Source organism: Macaca nemestrina, chromosome 2, assembly GCF_043159975.1.
Source record: "Macaca nemestrina isolate mMacNem1 chromosome 2, mMacNem.hap1, whole genome shotgun sequence".
Classification (NCBI taxonomy): Eukaryota; Metazoa; Chordata; class Mammalia; order Primates; family Cercopithecidae; genus Macaca; species Macaca nemestrina.
In genome coordinates, this window is record NC_092126.1 from 94,136,133 (window position 1) to 94,162,510 (window position 26,378).

Consider the following 26,378-nt stretch of genomic DNA (forward strand, 5'->3'; position numbering starts at 1 on the left):
CCGTCTGTATGATAGTATAATGCTGGATCATGTCATTATACATTGTCAAAACCATATTATATACAATGCCAAGTGAAACTCTCATGTGAACTATGGACAGAGTGATATTGATGTGTCAATGTAGGTTCACTGACTATAACAAATGTACCACTTTAGTGTGGGATGTTGATAGTGGGGGTTTATATTAGGGTTTCTCTTGGTGTTGTATATAACATGGGTTTTGACAAATATATAATGACATGATCCACCATTATTGGGTTTTGACAAATGTTTAATGACATGATCCACCATTATAGTATCATACAGAATCAAAACCACAATGTGATACCACCTTACTCCTGCAAATATGACCATAATCAAAACATAAAAAAATAGATGTTGATGTGGATGTGGTGAAAAGGGTACACTTCTACACTGCTGGTGGGGATGTAAATACAACCACTATGGAAAACAGTGTGGAGATTCCTTAAAGAACTGAAAGTAGATCTACCATTTGATCCAGCAATCTCACTACTGGGTATCTACCCAGAGGAAAAGAAGTCATTGTACAAAAAAGACACTTACACACACATGTTTATAGCAGCATAACTTGCAATTGCAAAAATATGGAACAAGCCCAAATGCCCATCAATCAGGAAGTAGATAAAGAAAATGTGGTATACATATATTTTACTATTCAACCATAAAAAGGAATGAAATAGTGGCATTTGCAGCAACCTGGATGGATTTGGTAACCATTATTCTAAGTGAAGTAACTCAGGAATGAAAAACCAAACGTCATATGGTCTCACTTATAAGTGGGAGCTAAGCTATGAGGACACAAAGGCATAAGAATGATATAATGGACTTTGAGAACTTGGAAGGACAAGTGGGAGGGGGTTGAGGAATACAAGACTACACATTGGGTACCGTGCACTGCTTGGGTGGTGGGTGCACCAGAACCTCAGAAATGACCACTAAAGAACCTACCCATGTAACAAAACACCACTTGTTCCCCAAAAACCTACGAAATAAATAAATAAATAAATACATAAATAAATAAATAAACAAACAAACTAAAAAACCCAGGGAAACACACTCCCCTGGAGCTGCAAAAAACAAAACAAACAAACCCACAATGAGATATCACATACTATTAGAATGCTAAAAAACAAATATAAATACATGAAAAATAACAACAATACCAAGTGCTGGCAAGGATACAGAGCAACTAGAACCCTCATACATTTATGGAGGGGATGAAAAATGGTACAGCCACTGGAAAACAGAAAGTTAACCATACACTTACCATATGACCCAGCAATCCCACTCAAGGTGTCTACCCAACAGAAGTGAACACTTATGTTCATACAAAAACATATACATGAATGTTTCTAATAGCTTTATTTACGATTTTCAAAAGCTGGAAACAACCTGAATGTTCTTCAACTGGTAAATGGACGAACAAACCATCATACATTCACACCAAGGAATACTACTCAGCCAATAAAAAGGAATTATTGATATATGCAGTAACATGGATGAATGGTAAAGGCAATATAATACATTAAAGGAGCCAGACTCAAAAGACTACGTAATTCCACTTACATGACATTCTTCTGGAAAAGACAAAACAACAGCGACAGAAAACAGACCACTGGTTGTCAGCGGTTAAGGTACAGTGAGTTAGTGAAAGGAGGAAACAAGAGAATTGGGGTGGAGAGCAGGAATGGAACTGCTCTGTGTCTTGATTGTGATGGTTATACAACTGCATGCATTGTCAAAATTGATGGTACTGTTCTCCAAAAACTGTGTTGCATTTATTTGTATATGAATTTTAAAATAAACTTTTAAAAGTTTTTTAAAAAGGAAAGGAGAGAAAAGCTTCATTTTAAGCTTGATGAGCTGAAGTCAGAAATTATTAAGTGGTCCTCATGTTTAAAAATTGCCTATTTTCTATTTCTTCTGCTAAAATTAATCTCCATAAGCACAGAAGCTTTGTTTGGTTTGTCCACTGATGTATCTCCAGCATCTAAAACAGTGGTGATAAGCACAGCAATGAACTCATTGAATGCTTACTTAGTGCATTTCATATATTTTATCTTATTAGACGCTTAAAACAACTCATTGAAGTAGATATTGTCAGTATCCCCATTTCACAGATTAGGTGACTGAGACCCAGCAAGGTTGGATAACTTGTCCCAAACCACACATTATTAAGAGGTGGAGCCATGATTTGAGCCCAGTCAATTTGATTGGACCCATAACTTTAACTACTAGTCTAGACACTTGGCTAAAGGGCACAGGAGCAAGAAAAATCCTGTATGAAACCTGGATAAAATACCTGGATAAAACGAAGGGAAGGAAGAGAATCAGGAACTTCTGGCTAGATGCAGAAATCTGACACAGCTTTGGGTTGTTTCCCTCAGGCAAGGAGAGCTTTTTCTCTGCTTGTATGTATTGTGTGCATGTGGGTTAGTTGTATTAGGTAGGTGAGAATTGGCGGAGAGTGCAATGGACTTCTGTGGTTTTTATCTGCCCAGTAAACCCTCTTCCCTTCTTTTGGTAATGGACATGTCCACTTCCTTGCTTTGAGGATTCTTTTCCCCCGTCAGCTCATGCTGTTTCTCCTGCTTACGTGGGCCTGTCCATTAGAACATTTCCCTAGGATTCTTATATACTAGAGTGGAAAAGAGAAGCCCATCCTTTCTTCTTCTGCATAAATGTATTTGGCTTGGCACTTTAATTTAGAATTCTATGAAGACAGTAGGGAATTATTCAAGATTGACTGAGCCCATGTTATGGAATGAAATTAGACACAGTTCACAATAGAATTAAGTTAAGCAAAACTTGTACGCATTAAACTACAGTAATTATGCTATCTTTAATTTCCAATTATCTCCTAATTAAAAAGCATTAGGAAAAACATTTAGACATACATGTGGACAAATGTGATTGTTCTTCTGGTCCAAGAGAAATCCCTTTCTTGTGCCAAATTCCACTGTTCTTCTGTGAGGTCTACAGCATTCTTGTCTCAGGAGTCTGCTGGGATTAGTTACTTCCTTTCATCAGAGCACTTAATATTTATAGCAGGCTGAAATATGACTCTCCAAAGATATTAGGCCCTAATTTTTGGAACCTGTAAATGTCACTTTATTTGGGAAAAAAGTCTCTGAAGATGTAATTAAGAATCTTGAGATGTAGAGGTTATCCTGGATTATCTCAGTGGGACCTAGAATGTCATCATATATATCTTTCTAAGAGGGGCACAGTGAGAGCTTTTACACATACAGAGAAGGAGGCAATATGAAACAGAGCAGAGAGATTTCAAGATGGGCCTTGAGAACTGGAGTGATGCAGCTACAAGTAAAGGAATGCGGGCAGCCACAAGAAGCTGAAAGAGACAAGGAATGGATTCTTCTCTACAATCTCTGGAGGACATGCAGTCACTCCAATACCTTGTTTTTCATCTAATGATACTGATTTCAGACTTTTGGCCTCCAGAACTGTAGGGAATAAATTTCTGTGTTTTTAAATTTTTTTAATAGAAATGGAGGTCTCACTATGTTGCCCAGGCTGGTCTCAAACTCGTGGCCTCAAGTAATCCTCCTTTCTTGGCCTCCCAAGACACTGGAATTACAGGCATGAGCCACCATGCCCAGCCTAAGTTTCTGTTATTTTAAGCCACCAAAATTTGTGGTAATTTTGTATTTGTTTCAGCTGTGTTAGCACTATTACCTGAAACAAATACCGAATTCCTATTCCTATTTATCCCAAATTCCTCTGCATACAAAATTTTTATCAATAGCATTACAATTTTCTCTAAAAAGATTTTGCAAAACGCTAACTGCCTGCTCTGTTTATTGAATCCCATGGTAGTGCAAGTCTGTGCTTCTCTCTCACCCTTTCTCTCCCTCTTTCCCTCTCTCTTACCAGCATACTCTTTGTTCTGACTTTGTGATGCTTTAGTTTGGTCTGTTTCTGTGTTTTCTGTCCTTCTGAGACAAATTAGGAGTCTTATTCTTGTTTATCTTGTAAAAAAATAACATTATTATTGGAGGTTAAACGGATATGGATTTCCTAATGAGAAGTGAGAATGTTCCCCATGATTGCAAAGGCCTGATGGTTACTGTTTCCTCATTTGATGTTTAATACCATAAAAGAAACACTTTCTTCCTGAGATGTCTTAACATTTTTTCTATACTTGGAAATAAATGTGGGCATCTAGGACGGAAACGCCTGGGATTAAATCTCAGTTCTCACACTTCTTAATTGTGTGACCTCTTGTAAATTGCTTTGCTTTTACCTAAAGCCTTGAAATTTCTCATCTGTAAAATAGGGATAGCAGTAAGTTTGTTGTAAAGAGTAGAGAAGTTAATGTATTTGGTTCACTTAGAACAGTGCCTGGCCCATAGCAAGTGCTTGACAAATACTGCTGTTCTCATCATCACCATTATTGTCATTGTCTATCTTGAGGGCTGTACTATCTTATCTGTGTCTCCATCTGAGCAGGGGCATTGACTTACCATCTCTTTAAATGGGCTCTCCTACTGTAAGTGGTAGGCCCAAGGAAGGACATGCCTTTCTTTTCACATCCGACCGGGAGGGATTGATAAAAGGCTTTCTGTCTGAGGTGTGTCTCATTTTCACTAGCCATTATTGTTTGTTGGAAACAATAATTTTGGTTGAATTACTTAAAATAATATTTGAATCTCTCAATTTCATTTTGTAGTATAGACATTCAGACAAAATTTTCACAAACCAGCTTTGAAATCAAGGGAATTATAATTTTGTTGTATACATTCTTTCATCATGTATTTACTGAACTCCTGTGGAGTGCCCAGTCCTGTACTAAGTCCTGGGGGCGTAGCAGTGAACAGAATGCTAAATCATGCAGGAAATCAAAGTCCTGGGAAGAAGTTTGGATTTTATCCTAAATGCAGTGGGGAACCTTGGAAAGGACTTAAGCCCTTAAGCCATGGAGTTTTAGGAGTGTAACTTTATTTTTGCTTTTAAGAATATTTTAAAAAATTAATTGTGGTAAAAACACTTAACATGAGATCTACCCTCTGAACAAATCTGTAAATGTAGAACACATTATTGTTACTTAGAGGTACAATATTGTACAACAGAATATATTTATCTAGCTGGACTGAAACTTTAGGTTGTTAGATTAGTAACTCCCCATTTCTCCATCCCCACAACCTCTGCAAACCACCATTTCACTCTCTGATTCTATGAATTGACTATTTTTGATACCTTATATAAGAGGACTGCAGTATTTCTCTTTCTATGACTTCATTATTCCACTTTAGCATAATGTTCTCAAGGTTCATCCAGCTTGCCAAATATTGTAGAGCTTCACTCTTTCTCTCCCTTTCTTTCTTTCCTTTCATTCGTTTTCTTTCTTTCATTTGTTCTTTCTTTCTTTCTCTCTCTCTTTCTTTCTTTCTTTCTTTCTTTCTTTCTTTCTTTCTTTCTTTCTTTCTTTCTTTCTTTCTTTCTTTCTTTCTTTCTCTTCCTTCCTTCCTTTCTTTTCTTTCTTTCTCTCTTTCTTTCTTTCTCTCTCTCTTCCTTTCTCTCTTTTCTTTCTCTCCTTCCTTCCTTCCTTCCTTCCTTCCTTCCTTCCTTCCTTCCTTCCTTCCTCTCTCTCTGTCTCTCCCTTCCTTCCTTCCTTCCTTCCTTCCTTCCTTCCTTCCTTCCTTCCTTCCTTCCTTCCTTCCTTCCTTCCTTCCTTCCTTCCTTCCTTCCTTCCTTTCTTTCTTTCTTTCTTTCTTTCTTTCTTTCTTTCTTTCTTTCTTTCTTTCTTTCTTTCTTTCTTTCTTTCTCTCTCTCTCTCTCTCTCTTTATAAGGATTAATATCCTTATAAAAGGGATGCGAGGAACTCTTTTGTGCTCCTTCTACCACATGAAAACATGACAAGAGGAAAGTCACCTATGAACCAAGAAGCAGCTCCCAGCCAAACACCAAACTTCCTAGTGCTTTTATCTTGGATTCTTAGCCTCCATAACTGTGAGAAATAAATGCCAAGCATGCCAATATTTGCATTATGAGAGTGTCAGAAGGAAGAGAGAGAAAGGTTCAGAAACATTATTTGAAGAAAAGCGCCTGGAAACTTCCCGAATCAGGAGATGGAAATAGAAATCCAGTTCTAAAAGAAACAAGAACAGCAAACAAGATGAACTCAAGAAATTGAAATGTAGACACATTATAATCAAATTATCAAAAGTCATATACAAAGAGAATATTTTGAAAGCATCAAGAGAAAAATAACTAGTCACATACAAAAAAAACCCTTATAAGACTATTAGTGTATTTTATTAGCAGGAACCTCGCAGTAAGAAGGGAGAGGAATACTCAAAGCACTGAAAGAAAAGAACTCCCAACCAAGAATACTATACCTGGCAAAACTCTTCTCAGAAATAAAGAGAGATAAAGATTTTTTCCCAGGCAAACAAAAGCTGAAGGAGTATACCACCACTTGATCTGCATTACATGAAATGTTAAAGGAAGTTCCTCAAGTTCAAACAAAAGGCCACTACACAGTAACATGATAGCACAAGAAAGTATAAAATTTGGTAAAGGTAAATATACAGATAGGTACAGAATACTCTATTACTGTAGTGGTGATCGGTCAATAAATTTCAATTCTAGTATAAAAGTTAAAAGACAAAAATATTTAAAATAACTATAACTAAAAATATGTTAAAATATATATTATATAAACAGATGTAAATTGTGACAACAATAACATAAAGTGTGGGGAAAGAGTTAAAGTGTAGCATTTATATATATGATTTCACTTATCAGCTTAAAATAGATTGTTATTACTATATTTTATATAAGCCCCAAGGTAACTACAAAACCTATAGAAGTTACAAAAAAGAGAAAGGAATCAAAGCAAATTAATACAACAAAAAATCACTAGAACACAAAGGAAGACAGCAAGAGAGTAAAAATAAATAAAAAGAGCTAAAAGATGAACAGAAATCAACTAACTAAACGCCAGTAGTAATGCCTTTCCAATGAATAACTAATATAAATGTAAATGGAATAAGCATTCCAACCAAAAGATATAGAGTGGTTGAGTGGATAAAAAACAAGACCCAACTATATGGTCTCTACCAAAATCTCACTTTAGATTGAAGGACATACATGGCCTGAAATTGGAGGAATGGGGAAAAAAAATTCCATGCAAATGGTAACCAAATAGAACAGAGTGGTTATGCTTACATCAGACAAAATAAATGTTAAGTCAAAACTGCCACAAGAGACAAAGAAGAATATTTCACAATGACAAAACGGTGAATATACAAAGAAGTTTTAACAATTATAAATATATATGAACCCAACATCACAGCACCAAAATATGCAAAGCAAACACTGACAGAACTGAAGGAAGAAGTAGACAACAATACAATAACAGTAGGAGACTTCAATACCCCACTTTCAATAATGGACAGAACATTTGGACAGAAGATTAATAAGGCGACAGAAGACTTGAATAACAATACAGACCAAACAGATTTTACATAAATACACTGCACATTCTACCTGATAGCAGCAGAATACACATTCTCAGGTGCACATAGATCTTTCTCCAGGATGGATCATAGGTTAGGTCACAAAACAACTCTTAACAAATTTAAAAAGGTTGAACCTGAATCATATCAAGTGTCTTTTCTTACCACAGTGAAATAAAATTAGAAATCAACAGCAAACTGAAAACTAGAAAATGTACAAATACGAGGAAATTAAACAACACATTCTTGAGCAATCAGTGATCAAAATAGAAATCAGAAAAGAAATCGGAAAATACCTCAAGAAAAATGAAAATAAAAATACAACCTATCAAAACTTATGAGGTGCAGAAAAAGCAACACTAACAGGGAAGTTCATAGCAATAAATGTTTACACTAAAAAAGAAAAAAGATCTCAAATAAACAATCTAACTTTACACATCAAGGTACTGGAAAACAAACTAAGCCCAAAATTCACAGAAAGAAGGAAATAAAGATTAGAAAAAGAAATAAATGAAATAGAAAGTACAGAAAAAAAAATAAACAGAAGTAAAATTTGTTATTTTTGTTTTGTTTGTTTGTTTTTGAGACGGAGTCTTGCTCTGCCACCCAGGCTGGAGTGCGATGGCACAATCTCGGCTCACTGCAACCCCCACCTCCTGGGTTCAAGTGATTCTCCTGCCTCAGCCTCCCAAGTAGCTGGGATTACAGGCGGCTGCCACTAAACCCAGCTAATTTTTTGTTTTGTTTTGTTTTGCATTTTTAATAGAGACGGGGTTTCACCATATTGGCTAGGCTGGTCTTGAACTCCTGACCTTGTGGTCCGCCTGCCTCAGCCTCCCAAAAGTGCTGGGATTATAGGCATGAGCCACTGTGCCTGGACAAATTTTTTCTTTTTAAAGATAAACAAAATTGATAAACTCTTAGCTATATTAACTAAGAAAAAAGAGGAAAGACTCAAATACATAAAATCAAAAAATGAAAGAAGAGACTTAAAACTGATGCCACAGAAATATAAAGGATTATTTTAAAAAACTACTACAAATAATTGTACACCAACAAATTGGATAATCTAGAAGAAATGAATAAATTAGAGAAGCATACAACCTACCAAGACTAAATCATGAAGATATATAAAGTCTGAGCATTATGACTTTAGTATGAAGGTAATTAAAAGCCTCTCAAAAATAAAAGCCCAGTATCAGATGGCTTCACTAATAAATTTTACATTTAAAAAAGCATTTAAACAAGCATTAACACCAACCCTTCTCAAAGTGTGCCAAAAATTAAAGAGGAGAGAACACTTCCAAACTCAATTTTTAAGAAAAGTATTGCCTTAATACCAAAGGCAGGAAAGACTTTACTAGAAAACTACAGATCAAAATCCCTGATAAACATAAATGCAAAATGTCAACAAAATACTAGCAAAATGAATTCAGCAGCATATTAAAAGAATCAGGCACCATGACCAAATAGGATCAATCACTTGGATGCAATGTAGTTCACCATATGAAAATCAATCAATGTGATACCACATTAGCAGAATGAAGACTAAAAATCACATGATTGTCTCAATACATGCAGAAAAAGTGTTTGACAAAATTTAAAATCCTTTCATGATAAAAACTCCCAACCAACTAGGGATAGAAGGAAATTAGCTCAACATTATAAAGGCCATACATGAAAAGCCCACAACTAATATCACATTCAACAGTAAAAAATTAAAATTAAAATTAAAAAACTGAAAGCTTTTCCTCTAAGTTCAGAAACAAGGCAAGGATGCCCACTCTTGCTGCTTCAATTCAACATATACTAGAAATTTAGTCAGAGCAATTTGACAAGAAAAAGAAATAAGCACCCAAATAGAAAAGGAAAGTTGTCTCTGTTTGCAGATGATATAATTTTTCTATATATAAGATGAAAGAGAGAGAGAAGGCGAGAGTGTAAGAGAGAGATGTAAGAGAGAGTAAGAGAGTGTGAGAGAGAGAGAGAGAAGGCGAGAGTGTAAGAGAGAGATGTTCTTTGATATGGTTTGGATATGTGTCCCATCCAAATCTCATGTTAAAATGTAATCCCCAAATATTGAAGATGGGGCCTGGTGAGAGGTGTCTGGCCCATGGGGGCAAATCTCTGATGGCTTGGTGCTGTCATCATGACCTAATTACCTTCCAAAATCCCAACTCTGAATACTATCACATTGCAGATTAGAATTTCAAGTTATAAAATTTGGAACATTCAGTCCATTACACTCTTTTTCATTCATTTTTCTTTTTGCCCATCTCACTAAATTATTTCCAGAGACTTGGCTTTAATTTTGTTGATTCTTCCTTCTTCATAATTTACTTTGCTATTGAGCTCCTCCAGGGAATTTTTCAGTTCAGTTATTGTGTTCCTTAGCTCTATGATTTCTGTTTGGTACTTTTTAATATTTCCTATCTCTTTGTTGAAATTTTCACTTTGTTCATGCATGGTTCTCTTGATATCAGGGAGTATCTTTATGAGAGTTATTTTTAAATCTGTTAGGAAAATCATATAACTCTGTTTCATTTGAGTTGGTTTCTGAAGATTTTGTTTCCTTGTTTGGAACATCTTTCTTTATCTGATTCTTTATTTTTTTTGACTCTCTGACTTGAGGCCTGCCAATTAGATAAGGCAAGTACTTCTCCCAATCTTTATGGACTGGTCTTGTACAGGAAAAGACCACCATCAGTCATCCTGGTCAGAGATTCTCATGGCCTCTACTAATGCTTTCCCTGCCCAGAGAGAAGTAGACAGTTGTGGGTTTTGTTCACTCACTCTGTACTGAGCTGGATGCAGGGAACTATGGTGTCTATCAGCCCTATCTGCCATCTTCAGTATCCTCTGGGCAGCTACACTGTGCTGAATCCATCAGAGCTTTAAGGTTGGAGAGACAAATGGTAGCTCTTTAACAAGCCCCAGAGAAACTGGAGCACTGGCCACATGGATTAATACTTTCCTTTCCCAGGAGAAAGCTGAGAGCTGAGATTTTTCATCTGCTCACTCAGTGCTGAGTTGATGGGGAGATCAGTGGTATCCATCAACCCAAGCTGCCATCTTCATTCTGTCCCAGGCCACAAGACTATGTCAGACTTGTCAGAACTCTAAGACTGGCAACATAGTAGATGGTCATCTAGGGAGTCCCCTAGAAAAGTTAGAGCATCACAGGAAAAGCAAACCAACCTTTTTTCTCCCCTAGGTAAACTGGGGAGCCAGGGGAACCCTTCTTGATTATATGGCACTGCACTGGATGCAGGATCTCCAGCAAGAGGATGTTCCAAATCTACCTACTGGTGTTGCTGAGTCTAGTTTTGCATTCTTCCAGGGTACAGAGTCTTTCAATTAGTTTCTAATTTCTAAAAAATGGAATTTGTGAATTGTTGCTGAGTCGGCATGCTCATGGCGAATAGAGGAGTCAAGGGTCCTACTCCACTATCTTGTTGATGTCACTCTTAAAAGGATTACTCTCATGGCATTAAGAAGACTGGAGATGAAAGAGAACATTGCTAGAGGGAGAAGGGTAATGAGATAAGTCAGTTATTAGCCATTGCACCAGTTCAGAAATATATAATAATGTATGGACAAGGGCCCCAGAACCATACAAGAGAAGTAGGCAGAATATGTATTTGGGAGGTAAAATCAACAGGGCTATTGATGAATTGTATCTAAAGTCTGAGGATAAGGGAGGGATCAATAATTATGTCAGTGTTTTAAAGTGATAATAAAACAGTTGTTTTAACTGATAAGATCAGTCGTGATTCTTGTTAACAATTTTTACCGAGGCTTCTATGCACGTAGGTCATATGCAGCTATAATATATAGCTATCTGTATTTCCAAATCAGTTTGATTTGGCTCAAATATCAACGTTGTTTCATTACTTAAATAACTCTGCCTTGATTAGTACCACTAATAAAAGTGTTTTAAATTTTGATTAGGACAGTTAAACTTTGCTAATTCAGACTGATTGTATAATTGATTTAAAAGGTTTGAGTTATATAATAATTTCAAGAAAATAAGTTTTATTCCTTTGAAGTTCATAGAGCATATCAGACTAGATTAAGGAATACTGTCAAATAGAAACCCCATAGGATTTACTTTAATGGTTGATTAAATGGTTTTAGTTAGCATAGCAAGTGTTTATAATTTGTTTCTAAAATGGTTAAAATTTTTATTATCTCATAGATTAAACACATCCATATCAGTTTTATTTACATTATTTCCTTGGTAAGATCCTTTTAAAAACAGATAAAAACAAATGTTATCTCATGTTCAAGTTACTTCTATTTGTTATTAATGGAGTACCAATAGCAAAGCTTTACATTCTTATAACATCTCAGTCAATATTTAAATGTGTTCAAGGTATACAACATGAAAGAAATTTGCCTACGAATTGAAGCATGAACAGACTGCAAAGCATCTGTGATCTTGCTTATTGTTCTGTGTTATTATCCTTAGTAAACATTTGTGAATTAACATCCATCCATGACACTCTAGCAGTCTTACTTGTTATCTCACAAGCAGACCCTTCACAGTTTTTGACAGACATGTAGATAAACTATGAAACAATATTTGTGAATCTGACCTTAGGAGAATGAAGCTACTTCTCCTCCTCAGTGATGGAACTCTGTAGCCTTTGTGTTCTCCCACCTGAAACAAAAAATCTATGGGCCTAGGATTTCAAAACCAAAGGTCTACTCAGGGTTCACTTGGGGGTGGCCAGTCCCAGAAAGCTTTTCTCCTTTTCACCAGAAAAGAATATTAACTTCCTCTCAGGCTAACGCAGGTTCAGATTTGAAGGTCATAAGGGGTTAGCTGATAATTAGTTTATTATTATTATTTCTACCTTTACACAGCTTCTATTCTGGTAAAGGAGACAGATGCCAAATAATAAACATAATATACAAGTAAAGTATATATAGTAGTTTAAACTAATAAATCTTGTAGAGAAAAGCAATGAAGCAAGATACTCCTTTGTAGGGAGTGGGGAGTGGGATATTCCATTTTTATTTCCAAATTAAATAAGTAATTAGATTTTCAATAAGTTATTTTGTCACATTAAAAATTGCAGGTCGGGCGCAGTGGCTCACGCCTGTAATCCCAGCACTTTGGGAGGCCGAGGTGGGTGGATCATGAGGTCAGGAGATCAAGACCATCCTGGCTAACACAGTGAAACCCGTCTCTACTAAAAATGCAAAAAATTTAGCCGGGCGTAGTGGCGGGCTCCTGTAGTCCCAGCTACTCGGGAGGCAGAGGCAGGAGAATGGGGTGAACCAGGGAGGTGGAGCTTGCAGTGAGCCGAGATTGCGCCACTGCACTCCAGCCTGGGTGACAGAGCCAGACTCTGTCTCAAAAAAAAAAAAAAAAAAAAAAAAAATTGCAATAAACTGCACAGCTACATTCACAACTACTGTTCCTGAGTGTCTACAGTATGGCAGATGTGGGCTAGATATTATATTTAATCATCATACTAATACAAATATTATAGCACACTTACTATGCTACAAATAATATGTTAAGCACTTTATGCAATGTTACCTCACCTATCTTACCACGCAGAAAGTGAAATAGAATATCCCTATTTTTCAGAGGAAAAAGTTAAGATTCTATGAGGTTAGGAAAGTTGTCCAAGGTGATACCATCTTTAGGGACAAAATAGGAAATCATAATTGAAGTCAGTCTGGCTTTGAAGCTCACAGCTGTTTCCTAGAACCTGGATCACCTGTCAAAAGTGTGATTCTGTCCTTTGTTTCTCCTGCCTCAACACCAGTAGCTATTTGTCTTTTTCTGAACATATTTTATTAATGCTATCATTTATTTATTTATTTATTATTATTATTTTTTGAGACGGAGTTTCACTCTTGTAGCCCAGGCTGGAGTGCAATTGCTCAATCTTGGCTCACTGCAACCTCTGCCTCCCGGGTTCAAGTGATTCTTCTGCCTCAGCCTCCGGAGTAGCTGGGACTACAGGTGCCCGCCATGATATCCAGCTAATTTTTTGTATTTTTTTAGTACAGACTGGGTTTCACCATGTTGGCCAGGTTCGTCTTGAACTCCTGACCTCAGGTGATCTGCCTGCCTCGGCCTCCCAAAGTGCTGGGATTACAGGCATAAGCCACCGTGCCCGGCCTGCAATTTTTAATATGACAAAATAACTTATTGAAAATCTAATTACTTATTTTAATTTGGAAATAAAAATGGAATATCCCACTCCCCACTCCCTACAAAGGAGTATCTTGCTTCATTGCTTTTCTCTATAAACTTTATTAAACTACTATATATACTTTACTTGTATATTATGTTTATTATGCCATGGCAAAACTCTGAAGCCCTTCTGATGTAATCTCTGAACTTAGAGAAGGCAAATGCCTCAAGCTGTTTCTGGTTGTTACCTTCACTCAGAAGTGCATTTCAGATCATGACCAATATGCATGCACACACACATACAAGTGCAACAAAACTGTTAAAAACACTTATGCCTAGTACAGACATTGTATTCTGATATTTTTGAGTTTTTATTCTTCTCTTAAAAGAAAACCCGCCTCTGCCTCTCATAGTGCTGGGATTACAGCTGTGAGTCACCAAATCTGTTCACATACCAATCTGTCTCTCTTCCAAGGCCTGTTGACACATACGGTGCCATTCTGCAAATTAATAAATGATGTCCCCTCTGGATAGATGAATTACAAAATGGCATCCCTTCCTCCCACCTATTGAAGTCCAGCCCCAAGGCGTGCAACTCGGTCAGCATAACTCCTGACTGGAGTTTACCCCTATTTGCCCCTCTGGTATCTGGGTGAAGTGTACAAATTGCATGGTGACTGCATATAGCAGCCCTTCCTTTTTTCCCTCCCTTGCTGCCTCTCCCCTTTATTTCTCTCTTCATCCTCTCCCTTTCCCTCCCCTCCCATTTTTTCTTCTCTCCTTTTTATCCTTTTCTTGTTTTTGTTTGTTTTGTTTTTTTTTTTTTTTGAGACGGAGTCTCGCTCTGTCGCCCAGGCTGGAGTGCAGTGGCGCGATCTCGGCTCACTGCAAGCTCCGCCTCCTGGGTTTACGCCATTCTCCTGCCTCAGCCTCCTGAGTAGCTGGGACTACAGGCGCCCGCCACCGCACCCGGCTAATTTTTTGTATTTTTAGTAGAGACGGGGTTTCACCGTGGTCTCGATCTCCTGACCTTGTGATCCGCCCGCCTCGGCCTCCCAAAGTGCTGGGATTACAGGCGTGAGCCACCGCGCCCGGCCTATCCTTTTCTTTAATTATGTTAAACTGGATGATAATAAAATAAATAATTGAGAAATTTAGGAAACAAGATTTTAATATTCCTTTTTGGAATTGTGGTAAAATATATAAAACATAAAATTTACCATTATAACAATTTTTAAGTATACAGCTTGTGGCATGAAGTACATTCACATTGTTGTGCAATCATCACTACCATCTGTCTGCAGAGCTTTTTCATCTTTCCTAAATGAAACTCTATTTCTATAAAACACTACCCCTTCATTCCCTCCTCCTCCAAGTCCCCAGAAACCACCATTCTACTTTTTGTCTTTATGAATCTGACTGCTCTAGATACCTTGTATAAGTGGACTCATACCATAGTTGTCCTTTTGTAACTGGCTTATTTTATTAGAATAGTATCTCCAAGGTTCATGCATGTTGTAGAGTGTGTCAGAATTTCCTTACTTTTTAATGCTAATATTTCCTTCTATGTATCTACCAAATTTTGCTATTCCATTCATCCATTGGTGGACTTTTGGGTTGCTTCTACCTTTTAGCTATTGTGAATAGTGCTGTTATGAACATTGATGTACAGATCTTTGTTTGAATTTCTGCTTTCAGTTCTTCTGGGCATATACACAGAAGTACAATTGCTGAATCATATGGTACTTTCATGTTCTTGACCTTGGCTTTTTATGAATTGAAGTTTCTTGAAAGGTCTAGCTTTGATACGTTTTCTTTCAACAAAGACATAATACACATGTAATTCTTGTACTGAGTAATCCGAATCAAGTTCACTTTTCTCCACGTTTAACTTTGCCCTGTTGCATTCCTGACTGTTAATGATACCTTGGAAGATTCCATAACTTTCCAGTCACTTAGTTACTAAAGACTAGCACAGTCTGATTAAACACTCTAGGTTCTCCTCTCCACTCTTTCCCTGCCTCCTGGATTGGGTTTGACTGAGGAACCAGGAAGGGTGGGAGGATAGGGTCTGCTCTCCCATCAACCTCCCTTCCTGCCCCCAGGTTCTAACTCCCATGTGGGTAGGAAGAAAGAAAGGGACAAGTGCTTACTTATTACCCCCTTTAAAAAGAATTCATATAGAGAGTCCCTTTATTAGATGCAACCTAGTCTCGCTATTTAGACACTCCTGCAATTGATTAGATCACTACTTGGACCCTGTTACTGAGATTTCTTATGATTTGTTTGTTTTGTCTGTTGCCCCTAATTGATTGGACTGAAGCTGTTGGTGTTGCACACAGCCTGTATAAGTTGATTTTTACATTTATCTTTTCAGAAAGCTAACTCTTGGTTTCATTGATTTCTCTAACCTGGACATGTTGGCATATACATATCTTTCCAAGTTCATTCCTGAGTCATTTTTCTGGATTCTCCATTGTAAAAATGCCTTTGGTAACCCAAATGCTGATAGCTTCTTAGGTCAGGAAACTTTGTGAATCCAATATATTTGGATTTTCCTTCTTTAAATTTTAGAATTTAAGCTTACTTCCCAGTTCTGGAAGTACAGCTCATTTCCAGATCTTAGTGCTGAGCACCAGAGTGAATTTTGGCATAGATTCTGACTTTCTGCTACACTGTATGCTACACATACAGTGCTATCAAATAGAGGTAGGCCAGGTTACAGGGAAACCAAACAGCATACAGTGTTATGAAATGCTGCACCTACTGCAACTCCTTCTTCATGAACTGCTATAAAAGTAAGAGTTTATAAAATAATTTAGGCCAGGTGTGGTGGCTCACGCCTGTAATTCCAGCACTTTGGGAGGCTGAGGTGGGCGAATCATCTGAGGTTGGGAGTTCGAGACCAGCCTGACCAACATGGAGAAACCCTGTCTCTACTAAAAAGACAAAATTAACTGGGTGTAGTGGTGCATGCCTCTAATCCCAGCTACTTGGGAGGCTGAGGCAGGAGAATCACTTGAACCTAGGAGGCAGAGGTTACAGTGAGCCAAGATCGTCCCATTGTACTCCAGCCTGGGCAACAAGAGCGAAACTCTGCTTCAAATAATAAGAATAATAATTTAAAATGTTTTATAAAGATTAAAAACTATGACAAGAAAATTAAAACCATTTGAAAGTACTTTATCCAAAAAAGAAATACTATTGCCATTTTAAAAACATACATAGATATTATATCTATATTTGAGATACCATAATATATGGTTTTATGTCCTGATTTTTTAACCTAGTATGAATGTTTCTCTACATCATTAAGAATTATTTGAAGGCATGATCTTTAATGGACAAATTAAATTGTGTTGTATTTATCATGATTCAGTTAATAATTATCTAAGTTTAGATGATTTATATTAATAGCAATATCTAATAATTATTCAGTACTTACTATGTGCTAGTCAGTGCTTTAATGCCTTACATATATTTACTCTTCATTTAATTCTCATAACACTTTTGAGATCCTCATTTTGCAAGCAAGAAAACTGAGGTGTAGAGAGGTTAACAACCAAAGTCTCACCTTGTGATTGGAAGTTGGTTAAGTTGTAATTGTTACTCTAGCTAGTCTGGCTCTCTAATTTGTAATCTTAACCAGTATACTACCTGACTCACTGTATGATAAGTATCTTCTTGGGGAAAAAAAATCTTTATCTGCATTTCTGATAGTTTCTACTGGGAAGGTTCCTAGAGGTGAAATAACTAAGTCAAGAGCCAGGAAAACTTTTAAACTTAAAGGCATGTTGTCCAGTTGCCCTCCAGAAAGTTCTTACCAGTCCATGTTCACACCAATAGTGTGAAGAGCCTGCCTGTGCACTGACTCCCACCACTGTTGTTTAATTCCTCTTTAATAACCCTGAATTTGGGATCTCCCAGAATGGTTAAGATAGTCCAACGATCCAGGGCTCCATTAAGAACATAGAAAATCCAATTTTATACAAATGTGGAGTCATTTGTATGTATACCTCAGATAATACTACATCTTTGTTTTATTGGTCCATACATAAACGAACTTCCTTATCTCATCATCAGTAGATGTGAGAAATTGCTGATATGAGTATGTACTAAGACTGTGTCAAGTCTCACACCTGTCAAGGGTGCCCTTCAAAATGCAGCCATATTTTGACAACTGCTGTCATGGGTGGTATTTATGTGTTTTCTCAGGCTTTTAGGCAGTTGGAAGTAATTTCCCATTAATGATCTTATACTGCTCTTTGGTTTAAAAAAATAGCATTGTAAAAGTATGTCCTGCTCACATATATTTTTCCCTTGATTAGCATTATAGAATATACACAAAATGTTACACTGCATTTGCATTTCCAGGTAATAGTAACTTTTGGTAACCCTGGTTTTTATCTTTTGAAGATAATTTCTTTACTACCCCCAGTGAACAGTGATATTATCAGGCAGAAATCCCCCAGACTTTTTAATAGAAAAGTTGAAAAAAATTCCGTGGAAATATCACAGGGAAAAGGATTTTGGTAATTTCTACAGTGATCTGGACAACTTCGATGAGGAATTGAAAATATTCCTTGTGGCCGTATGAAAATTAATCGCTCATCCTTCGCTGGCACTTTGGATTAGCAATTTGTCGTCACTATTTTCTGAAAGAATCTTGATAGAATCAGATGTTTCACTGTTCTTCATTAAGGTTCTGTGTCTGTGCAGGTACTGCTTGGACTTTGAATTGCTTTAGATTCTAAGAAGTATATAAATCAGGCAAGAAGCTCGTAACCTGGAGCAAATAACAAATGCACACTTACTGTGAACTATCTGGAAGCCTGTGTTGGTTGTGATTCCTTTTATTTTTATTTTTAAGCGTGACTCCTGGTAGAAGCTTTGTCTTGAACACAATGCTGTTGTTAATAGCGAATGAAATGGCTGGAACTGTGCTGGGGGAAAAAAAACATAGGCTGAAGGATTTATAGCAGACCACTGCAAACCAAATGTTGCAATTATCTGCAGCTGAAAACAAGTAGCTTTTAATATGTCCATTTGGCCAAGAAGAGGGAGGAGAATTATAGACCATTGCTCTTTCCTCTCTCATTCTCATACTCTTGTCTTCTTCTTTATGTAGTTTATCATCCATAATTTCAGGATGTATTTTGCTTCTTTAAGCTGTTTTATCTGTAGGCTTATGAGGTCACTCATGTGTGAATTCCTTTGTTAGTCATCTCACCTTTTGCCTTGATGATAGAAAATTGATCAGGCCTAAAGTACAAGTTCAATAGACAACCCCCTTGGTCCTTTGTCTAGGAGAATAGCTACCATTGAAGGCCATGAGCAGGTTGCTATTAATATGACAGCCTGCTCTATCTCCCACTGTAATTTATAATGAAATACCTAATCTCCATTATTTTGATCCAAGCAGGCGATCCCATGAAAAAGTCTTTTCATCCAGTTCCCAATGGCTGTTACATGAGAAATGGCAAACCAATAATTTTTGTCAAGTTTTTTAAGCCAACAGAAATGCTTTTCCACTGCTACAGTTTCAAAAGGCACAGATAAAGCTCATTCACTGAGATGAATGAAAAAGCCATCTGGGGTTTTTCTTTTTGACTTCCTTTCCTTTTCTCCATCCTAGTAATCAAATTTGAGCAAAATCAAATGGGGCTTTCTATGAAAGTACCTTTTGTTGATCTGAACGAGCTGGTAATTTACAAAATACCCTTCCTTTGTGAGGAAGGCTAAAGAAAAAAAGAATCAGTAGCTTTTAAAGCTGGGCCTTAGTGGGGCTCTAAATGCAATGAAAGCAGTCTGTGTTGAGAGATTGAAATGCATTTCAAAGCCAGGCCTGACTCGGGGTACAAGGAAGAACAGACCTATGTGCATTTTGTAGGAAGAAAAATGTGAATGGAAAAAGGAGAAGGGGAGAGAAACAGGGGGGAAATCTGGATAATACATTAAAGTAACCATAATTTTGGAGATGCATTCATCTTACTGAAAATGTGTACGTAACCAGTGATACCGAAGTTGGATATTTGCTCAATCAGGATGCTCAACAATTTGAGCCTTTAAAGTTTGGAGCTGCATGGGTTTGTGGAGAAAGTCGGCTCGTGATGTGTGTGATGTTTTTCTCCAACTTTTTCTTTTTCTTCTTTGCTTTGGGATCTTATGGGAAGTACCTCAAGAAAACCTGAAGATGCTAATTTTTAGACAACTAATACTTCCTATTTTCCCTCCTTTTGCCTGCTAGATTTCCTCATGGCTGTGATTCTTCTTCACTCTTTTGAATTTGGAAGGATGGCATACACATCTGAAAAGTAGTAAGTAATGTGTGATTTATTTTTCAATTACTAGTTAATTGTAATAAAGCTGAAATTTGATTACTGGAGGAGTTTGAAATCATCATGCATGCCTTGAAGGAAAATGGGTTTTGTGCAACATTTGCATTATTTGGTGTGGATTACCTTTGGTTTGATTTAACTGTTTATCACACAATTACTGTTGTGATAATGAATGTGTTATTCACTATTGCTAAATTTACCCAGTACATTCTGTAAAAACTAAGTGTTTGTGCCATATAATATATGCATTCTTAGTACAGCAGTTTAAGAAACAATGCAAATATTGCAGGGAGCTGTCTTTGGAGATGCTAAGTTTTCTTGTTTTATTTACCACACAATCTTCCTCACACATTTATAGTTTTAATTCATAGTAATAATGTTTTCTAAGGACCTTTCTATTTATGCCTGAAATGAAATTCTATAAATTATGTGAGCTTATTTCTTTAAAATGAATATCCAGAGAGAGGCAAGAATTTTTCTGACATTATTAAACTGCATTTTTAATGCAGTTTAAGTGACATTTCTTTTAATCAAACATTGTAATTAAAATAACAAAGCTTTCATTAGAGACATTTTTTCTCATTTGGGAAAGTGAAAAGTTCATTTTTAGCCTCCTAAAAATAAGACAGACTTATGCTACCTGAAGACATGATACCTTGGATTAGAGTACATGCCACAAGTATTTTTTAAAACATAAATTCAGCATTGGCATTTCTGAGTAACTACAGTGCATATTTTAAATAAATAAATGCCTTAGAATGAAGCAATATGGGGCAGATGTTCTGACGTCTCTGAGATAGCTTGAACAGTATTTGCATTAGGGCTGGCACTGCTAGCAGATCCTGAGAATTTCATGTAGGCAAACATGAGATCCTTGTTTCTGGAGACAAGAAAAAAACAAGATTAATTAAAACCAAGTCCTATGTTGTTTAACCCTTAAAATAACAGTCAGTATTTATAGAGATGCTGAAATGGGGAATAGGATTCAGATTATTTCACAAAGGTCTCTGCGAGGGCCAAACCCTCTCCCTTCTAACTATTCTTCACATCGAATATAAATTCCTGGAAGTTTGTATTTAAAATGAAGTCTGTTTTCTAAGCTTTTGCAGCTGCAGGTCTCTGCCAACTTCCTACATTTATCTTTGCTTGTGTTTTCGAGCCATTTGCTGCCTCCTAATGCCTAACTTTAAAATAGCATGCATGGCAGCCTGCCAAGACGGTGGCAGTGGCATATTGGTTTGTATTGGTGTTGAAGTTGCAAAGTTTTTGTTACCGATAATTTGTAACAATTGCAACAAAAGAGATTATTAAAACCTGAGGGGATAGGAGACAGGAAGGAGAACAAAATTGCTGCACTTCTTCATGAATCAAAGTGTGGTTCTTCCTGCAAAAGTGAATTGGGTTGTTGTGTTGTCTACATGGGTATGATGCTCTAGATGACCTGCGCATTGTCACTGAGGTTATTGCCTGTAATCTTAGACTGATAGAGAAGTGCAGTATAAAAGAGGGTTTGTCTAGGGGATGTAATCAATTATACACATTATGCAATTTTTTTTTTCTCAGGCTATTGACTTAATTCTTTTATATAAATTAAGATTGTTGTTAAGTTAAGGTTGTTCCTTTTTTTGTGTTTTAGTTCGTGAAAGAAAAAGTTTATTATTTAGGAGTGTCGTGGTTGTTTTGTTGTTAATACAAATTAGTACCTGGGAAATAATGCTTTGTCTTTTGCTTGCTAGTTTCATGTCTAGTCAATCTTGTAAGCCTTTTGCAAAAGTTCTCTTCTATGTTTCCTTTAAGCACTTTTGGTAAAACTAGAGGTACTTTGTTTTGTTGCAGTTATGAAAGATCTCTGTGAAGACAGAGAAATAGGTTAAGAAATAGGTAATTAGGCCCTAAAATCAGCGAAGGTTCCTGCTTGCTCCACTTATCAAGGATTAGCTGTTCTGAAACTCTTGTTAGTATAGCAATCTACTAACAAGAATAATGTTTGTACCTACCCTGAGAGAAGAGAAATCCTCTTTCTCTCAGTGTAGGTATAAACATTAAGCACCTGCATTTTGGGGAGCTGGAGAGCTAATTATTTTCAATTACCCATTGGGACAAAGGAAACCATCTCACACATTTTGCTTGTGAACTTCATATTCTCAAGTATAACAACTGATATGTTACACACTTTACTTTTTGCTAAGCCAACACAAAAATAAAAACAAATCAACAAAAAGTCATTCCTGGAAAGTTTAGAAATATAGATCCACAAAGATGATCCACAGAGATACCTCGAAATATCTTTAAAACTTATCAGAGGAAAGGAAATGAGTGACACATTTGTAAAGACTCTAAGCATCTGAGATTGACTTTAAAGTTCTGTTTTTCTTCTAGTAAAATTAAAACTTTATTGTGCTTCATGTCAGAAACTTGGAGCCGCTTTTCCATTACAGTGATGCTATTGAGGTTTCAATGCTTTCAGGGCCTACTAATAGAACCCAAAAGTGGAGAGAAGGCTCATGAAGCACCGTTCCTCTCTGGGTGGAGGTCCTGGTCCCTGCTTAAGCCCTGCCAGTAGAAGCTATTACCTAAAAGGTGTTCTTTTATTGTCTTAGGCAGGACATGCCCATGCTTTGACATACCAGCAGGCAATAACAGATTGCTTGACTAATCAATCTGCATTCTCTAGGGTTCAGGATGCAGGAAAGTATTTGGCCTGGTTTTCACTCCAGCTTTATATTGATGCCTCTGGACTCATTACCAGCATCTTTGCACTTTGCTTTCCTCAGGTGTCAAAAGAAAATGTTATATGTCCTTTGCTTGTTTCTTGTCTTGCCTTCTGTGGGCTGGGCAGACATACTGGGATATACTTTTTGGCACGAATATGATGGTCGGTCTAGTTAGCTTAGCTGGTGATGACATAATGACAAAGAAGACAAGACCAACACACACTGATGTCACTCCTAACCCCAGATGAGAGCCAACTTTAGATGACAAAGGGGATAAAGCAGATATTGATCAATGCCCAGACCATTCCAGTTATTCGTCAGACAACCCTCAGCATGGCAGCAGCAGCATCCAAAAGGGAGAAAAATGTGCCAACTCCCATCATGTCTTAAAATTCAGAATGGGGAAACTGGGAGCATAGTAAACAGAAAAAAATCTATTTTGTAGCACCACCTTTTACAAGCATTTTGGTACGTGTTATAATACAATACAGTAGATATAAATAATGTCCAGATAATTAAGAATAGAGAAAATATAAATTGGTTTGAGACTTAGGAGGGAAAAGAACAACACAAATATGAAGACCATATTTTTTTACATTTTTAACATTTTTTTGAGTCATAGACTTGGCTCAAGGCTTTTAACAGCTAAAACAAAAGTGGAAAAAAGTCATCTAGAGGAGGACTTCCATATAGTGAGCATTTTATACAGCCCTAATGGTTACAACAACCTCAAAGCCATCTATTGTTACCCTTGTTTTCTGGTGGAAAAAATGCAGAATCAGAAGGATTCAGTTACCAGGTGCTGGTTACACAGGCAACATATGCCTCTGTGGGATTAAATTCAGGTCTCTCTCACTCTCATAGCATTGACTTCCTTTGGGTAACGTAGAAGTCAGCTGTTCCTGCAGTCCCCTGCACATGCATACCCTATTTCCGTGATTGCCCAAGGCCAATCCAGAATCACGGATGTCAGGTCTTCACTGAAGTTCTCTAATGGAATCTCCTTTCACAGAAGAGTGAGTGGGCAATGTGGACTTTACTGAGTGGGAAGTGGAGAGGATGAACTTTGCATATCCCACATCAAGCCACTTAAACATTCCTATTAAACATTCTGGTCTGCAAAGTACCTTTTCCGTTTGCTAAAATTGGAGGTTCCTCTCTTTGACGCTTCCTTCATGTTCCACCCAGCTTCCCTAGCTGCTTTCTTCTATTCCTGCGTCACCCTTCCCTAGCTGCTTTCTTCTATCCCTGCGTCCCCCTTTCTCTCCTCATTAAAACATAATAGGGAGCAATATGGTTTTGCCCCAGCTTCTAAAACTAAGCTTGCATGTCTAAACCCAGTGCCATGCTTAACACACCTCCAAAACCCTTCTCTGTGACAGTTCTTACTTTACTTAGTAGAAATGAGGATGATGTAGCAATTGAAATAATCCCATTGCACATTTTACTTTGGGGAAAAACATACCAGTCTCTTGGCTTTTGAGGCATTTAGTTTTGAAAAAATATTCTTCAGTGGGATGTCAAGGAGGATTCAGGGGACAGTGTCTCCATCAACAGGCATTACAGAAAATGTCATTACTCTTTTGCTACCCCCCGATGACTGAATTCAAGGTGCCACAGGAAAAAAATCTTAGAACATGTTAGTGTATATGGGGCCACAACCACATAATTAAAGGATAGCTTTAAATAGAAAATTAAGGATGGAGGGAGGGGTGAAGCTAAGAATGAGAAAAGAAATAAAGGAGACTTACCTATTAATAGAATGCTAGAAATGAATTTGAGTCTCCCTTTCAGTATGTACAATAATTTCATTGTATACTATATAGAAAACTATATCCTATATTTACATATTAAATAAACAAAGTCGATATTATTTAAATGATAATAGAATGCCGATGCCTATAAAGGGAAAGACAGGCCAGAGACCCTGAAGAATGGAAACCAAGCCTTCTTCAGGCTTAATATCACAAAGGTTTAGACTGTGATAATACACATTAAATCATGTGATTAGGTAGTAGGGCATTTATCAGTTCAGTTTCTATGTACTCTTTTAAAAAAATTGAAAAGAGAAGAATCAACTGTAATAGCTCAACATATATGATTTGTTTTAAGTTTGAGGCATGGAGTGAAAACTGAGAAGAAACATTTTATAAAACCTTTTGAAAGCCCAGGTTTAGAAAGCCTTCAGATTCATTTGTCTGCACTCAGGTGTATTTTCTGCATAGGTTTCCTTTTAAATTACTCAGGTCTTTACTTCTGCTTTTTGGCTTAAACAGTTGATGTTATATGGTTCTTGGAGCCTTGAACTTGATTGTCAGCCAGTGTAGCTCTTTTAGGAGAGGATGTCAAATCTGCCAGCCATCCAAAATTGCCTACATTGTCATTGCTCTAATGAGTATGTCCTTCAAGAATCAATTGGAGGCTAAAAATAAATGCCTTTTGATGTTTACAGACTCCTTATAAAGTGCTCTGAAACCAATATGAAAGATTATAATTTTTCTCTCTCACTAAGACAGTTACAAGAACAGATTTAATAATATATATTTTCTTTTGTCAGAAGAACAAGCTCTCTTAACAAATATATGCTAGATCATTAGGGGTGAAAAGACATGGGCACAGTGACAAAAGTGTGCTATGAAAAAATAAAACATAGCTATTTCCAATTTCTTTTATAAACTGAAGGGTAAAGTACTTCATCCAGCGGAATCATTTAGTACCTTAATAGTTCAAAGGTAGAAGCCAGCAGGACTCAGTGAAATGAAGATGTGAGCACAAGAAAAATTGTGCTCCTCCAGCCTTGCTGTGCAGAAAGTTTGAAATTTGGCCACAGGTCGTGCAGAAATTCAGGATTTCTTTCATCTGCTGGGTAAGTCAGCTCTGGAAATATGGCTCCTTAAGCACACAGCAGAGCCCTTTCCTGTCAAGCTTGCTTGGATGACTCCTCTGAAACAACTTGGTTTAAAAAAAATATGGGGGCTACTAGGCATGGCCAAAGAGAAAGTCACTTCTATTTCCTCACAGAAAATTCAAAACTAGACAACTACTTTTCTGGCAAAAAAAAAAAAAAAAAAGCCGGGTGCAGTGTCTCATGACTGTAATCCCAGCAGTTTGGGAGGCCAAGGCGGGCGGATCACAAGGTGAGGAGATCAAGACCATCCTGGCTAACACGGTGAAACCCCGTCTCTATTAAAAAAAAAAAAAAAGACACACACACACACACACACACACACACAGACACACACACACACACACACAATTAGCCGGGCGTAGTGGCGGGCACCTGTAGTCCCAGCTGCTCGGGAGGCTGAGGCAGGAGAATGGCGTGAACTCGTGAGGCGGAACTTGCAGTGAGCTGAGATCATGCCACTGCACTCCAGCCTGGGGGACAGAATGAGCCTCCGTCTCAAAAAAGAAAAAAAAAAAAAAAAAAAAAAAGTCCAGCTGCCTACAAGGACAGCATCATCCATCATCAATGCAATGAAAACAGAAAAAAAAAAAAAAATTAAAAAGAAACTTTCCCCTTTCTGTCCTTCATTCCTCTACCTTCCCTTCTAAAATTAAAAATAAATTTCTTCTAATTTTTTTTTTTTTGGAAGGGAAAGTAGTGGAAAGAGGAATGAAGGACAGAAAGGGGAAAATTCCAGGCATAAGGTAAATTTTAGAACA

The 26,378-nt window shown here is 37.1% G+C and overlaps 1 protein-coding gene across 13 annotated transcripts in view; it reads left to right on the forward strand.

Moving 5' to 3' along the window:
- LOC105480086 (SRY-box transcription factor 2) overlaps positions 1-26,378 on the forward strand; it is a 753,725-nt gene that overhangs the window by 176,264 nt on the left and 551,083 nt on the right. For 11 of the 13 annotated variants that reach the window (XM_071091313.1, XM_071091315.1, XM_071091319.1 and 8 more), the window contains one exon: positions 19,908-19,977. The gene's annotated coding sequence lies outside the window, so the exon portion shown is untranslated. Of the gene's footprint in view, positions 1-19,524; positions 19,662-19,907; positions 19,978-26,378 lie in introns of those variants that run through there. The other 2 variants (XM_071091320.1, XM_071091321.1) reach the window with 1 other exon arrangement.